The following is a 4,390-nucleotide window of genomic DNA, read 5'->3' as shown; positions in this document are numbered from 1 at the left end:
CTAATAGCAAATTTATAGAAATAGTTCATATGTTGCATAAATTTATAGAAAATGGTCCTTATCCATTAGCAAAATTATAGAAATGGTCATTGGATTTCACAAAATAATAGAAATGTTCTCTGCTTTTCACAATATCATAGCAATAATCCGTACACAAAAGCAAAGTTACAGAAAATGTCCCTATGTTTTACAAAATTACAGAAATGGACAATTTGATAACAAAAATTTACAAAAATAGTCAATATGTAAGAGAACATTGGAAAAAATGGAAAAATTATGTTGAAAATATGAAATTAATGAATCTGGCGCCAAGCACGGACCATCACACTAGTTTAATCTAAACCGTACATTTTAGGTTATTTTTTTGGAAACGGCAAAAGTATATTAACCACTTCCTAAAAGTATTATTTTCGTTTTGAGATCGTCGGACTCCAACCGACTTAGATTCGCTTTTTTCCAAGCCTAGGTAGGACTTGAAATCGACAATATTTCAGAGATGAAGCAGTATTTTCGTTTATCCAGTTCGAATAAGTTGGGGAATTCAACAGCGAAAGCACCATAACCAGACCAATTCTCAAACCAAAACAACGTATTATTACCTGATCCAATACAATGATCGAAAATTGAAGAAATTGTGATGCCAAGATCGTCCAAGTCGGTACGTACCTGCACAATATTATACCAAATCACAACCAAAGTTTTCTGACCAAGAGACCAACTTGGTTTCCTAGAAATATTATGAGTACCACACACCATCTTACACCATAAAACGTTGGGAAAGTTCTTGTAACGCCACAACCCTTTAAGAAGGAGAACCCGATTCAATGCAAACAACGATCCAACACCTAGGCCGCCCTCGTCTTTAGAACCGAGGATTAGATCCCAAGTGACCCAACAAAGTTTTCCTTTATTCTCCCCGCCACCCCAAAGTAATCTTGTACGAAGTTTTTCAAGATAGTCAAGAATTGACCTTGACGCCTTAAAAGGCGACAAATAATACAAATGGATGTTATCGAGAACAGATTTGGCTAAATTAAGTTGCCCACAAAAGGATAATGATTTATCCTTCCAATCAGAAAGCCTATTGTGCACCTTTTCAACAATCGGTTGCCAATTCCTTTTTAGAGCCATATTGGCTCCAACCAGCACCCCTAAATATTTGAAAGGGAAATTGGCAGCTTCAAATCCCACGATTCGAGCACAACTATTTGTCTCATTTTCGGAAACCACAATCCCAAACACCTTAGATTTATGGAAATTGTCCTTAAGACTGGAAATGGCATGAAAACATCGAAGAATACGTGCAAGATTCATGAAGTTTGTACTCGACCAATCACCCACAAAGAGAGCATCGTCAGCATATAGCAAATGAGAAATTACAGCCCAATGTTTGGCATATTAACCCCATGAAACAAAGACTTTTGACAAGCGGATCTCATAATATCATTTAATCCCTCCATAACAATGATAAATAAAAAAGGTGAGAGCGGGTCACCTTGCCAAACACCCTTAGTGATCGGGAACTCCTTAGCTGCGGAACCGTTGATTAAAATAGAGGCCCTCGAAGAATAGAGGCATCCTTTAATCCAAGAGATCCATTTACTACCAAAGCTCATTTGATTCATAATCGACTCCATGTATCCCCAACTAATCGAATATAAGGCTTTATCAAAGTCGACCTTAAATAAGAAAGTTTTATGTTTGGCCTTCTTAGCCCAAGTGAACACCTCATTAATGATCATAGGACAATCAAGAATATTTCCCCCTTCAATGGATGTAGTCTGAATTTCATTAAAAACCGAACCTATAACCCTTTTTTAATCTAGTAGCGAGAGCCTTGGCAATTATTTTATAAACGCATCCGATTAGACTAATAGGACGATAGTGAACAAGCGAAAGTGAGTCTTTATTTTTTGAATAAGAGTGATGAATGAATAATTTCTACCTCTAGATAGACAACCGTACACCTCAAATGTCTCACAAACGACATAACATCATCTTGCATGATGGGCCAAAAGTGCTTAATGAATTTGAAAGTGAACCCATCTGGCCCAGGGCTTTCCCGCAACCGCAACTCCATATGGCTTCCTTAATTTAGCCAAGATCAAAGGGAGCTTCCAAAAAATTCCTCTCACCATCAGTAATCTGCCTAATATTGGAATTAATGAGAAGGGGTCTATCCTTCCGTGACTCACGAAATTCGGAAGCAAAAAAGTTCCACGCCTCTTGCTTAATAGTATCAACATCATTGATCCAACTCCAATTTACCATAAGCCCAAATAGTTTATTTCTCTTATTTTTGATTTTCAACCAGTTATGGAAAAATCTGGAGTTCTCATCTCCGTCAGTTATCCATTTAGCCCTAGATTTTTTAATCAGATCAAGCCGAGCCATTTTCTCGATCTCAAGACCACGACATTTTCTCTCCTTCCAATTGGCGATTTCAGCATCAGATAACAATATGCCCTCAACGACATGATCAAGCTCATCAATACGCTTCTTAAGGTCAATAAGCTCTTTGTTCTATTTCTCAAATTCCACTTGTCTTCATTTCTTAATGTTTTTTTTTTCACGAATCTAAGCTTATCAGAAAGAAATCGATCCGCAACACCACTTCCATTAAAGCTATTCCAAGATTGAATAACAATATTGTCAAAGTTGCTCCTATAAAGCCACAAGTTAAAGAATCTGAATGGTGGGGGACCGAAATCCATAAAGCATGTACGAAGAAGAATAGGAGAGTGATCGGAGTACTCCCTTGGAAGGGCTGTAACCGTGGTAGTAGGGAAAGCACTCATAAAATTGGGGCACACAAGGAATCGGTCAAGCTTACTAAGCTTGATCCCGTCATCGCATAAATAGGTGAATTTATGCCCTCCCATATTAAGATCAAGAAGACCCGTATCTCTAATAAATTTGTTGAAAGCAGCTGCAATACTGGGACAAAAAGTAGAATTAAATCGCTCCTCAGCCCTCTTAATCATGTTAAAGTCGCCAAAAATGACCCAATTCCCTGGTCTAGAATTAATCAGGTTAATGAGGTTGCACCAAAGATCTTTCTTTTCTTAAGGGGCTTGAGGGCCGTAAACATTGACCAAGATAGTTTTACCTATTATGCCATTCCAGTAACCAACCACCACCATGAAATATCCTGACTATAAATAGAGTTAGTATAGAAGAGAGTTAGTATAGAAGTAGAGAGTATCTTTTAAGCACGTTCGTTCTCATTCTCTCTCTGGAGTCTGGAACTTTTGTACTTATACAGACAATTAATGAGCCAAATAGATATTATTTACGACTGTGTTCTTATTACTTTAGTGATTGATTTTGTTTTCTTAACTCGATTTAAACACTCTTCAAGCTAACTAGATAGGAAAAATACACTAATAATAAAATGGTGTGTGCATGATGTGGACATATTGCCTTCTAAATGCTTTTTTTTCACACACCTTGGAGACTAGAAGCCACATCGTAAAAATGGCTACAAAATCTTATCGAGGAGATGCTTTCTTTACCCCCACTATTCTATTTTTAGATGCTATATAAAATTATAAATGGGTAGTTGGGTACACTTAGCATTTAGCATCTAATTAAACAGGGTCGATCCAAAGGGGTTCAAAGTGTGACCATGAAGAGGGTCCACTGAATTATATGGCCCAAATTATTTTAGCATATATATTAAATTAGGCTAATATGTTTCTACGTTTCTTTCACCTCAACGAACGCGCATAGATCATCAGTCATCACATGAGCGCGAAATTAGACTAAAATTTGAGGAAAAGAAAAAAAACGTTTCAATTCTAATAATGTCTACTGAATCGTCTCCAATTCTTGACAACAATGGTCACAATGTTTGTATAAAGTCAGTTGATTACAAGGATGCAATCTATTTCTTCTTCCTTTTCAAAAACCAGAACAAAAGCAACAGGTTTCGATTTCTTTCCTCTTCCTTCTCGAAAATTAGAAGCAACAATCTTGTAACCTTCTTGAAAAAAAGGTTTGAGTTGTCACAATCTTAAAATCGTTCGTATATAGAAAAGTTTCTCGAAAATTAGATTTTAGAACCTACAATTTCGAAGTTCTAAGGTACAAGGTAACAAGGATTCTCTCTCTCTCTCTCTCTCTCTCTCTCTTCTTGTTGGTTTTTCGTTTTCAATTTCTGATTAATTGATTTGCTTAAATTTTTAAAATTTCAATTTTTAGGCCTTTTTTTATTAAATTGCACATGGCCTTCAATTTTTTATGACCGGCCCTATAATTAAATATATGTAAAAGCGGGAACAGGCAATACGACTTTAATCAAGTTGGATGCAGTCATCGTGGTGAATAAAAAGCATAATTAAACAATCAACAATGTTTAGACCTTCATGCAAACATCACTATCAATCTC

General features: G+C 36.4%; 1 long non-coding RNA gene across 1 annotated transcript; it reads left to right on the top strand.

Annotated features, from left to right (window-relative positions):
- The first annotated feature begins 1,051 nt into the window (after positions 1-1,051).
- LOC145167097 (uncharacterized) lies at positions 1,052-3,295 on the top strand. The gene is made up of 2 exons (XR_013740897.1): positions 1,052-2,505; positions 2,583-3,295. It is a non-coding gene; the product is annotated as an uncharacterized LOC145167097 (long non-coding RNA).
- The last annotated feature ends 1,095 nt before the right edge of the window (positions 3,296-4,390 follow it).

This window comes from Lactuca virosa, chromosome 3 (genome assembly GCF_052849685.1).
Source record: "Lactuca virosa cultivar CGN04683 chromosome 3, Lactuca_virosa_CGN04683_v6, whole genome shotgun sequence".
NCBI classification, from domain to species: Eukaryota; Viridiplantae; Streptophyta; class Magnoliopsida; order Asterales; family Asteraceae; genus Lactuca; species Lactuca virosa.
This window is presented reverse-complemented; position numbering and strand designations above follow the sequence as displayed.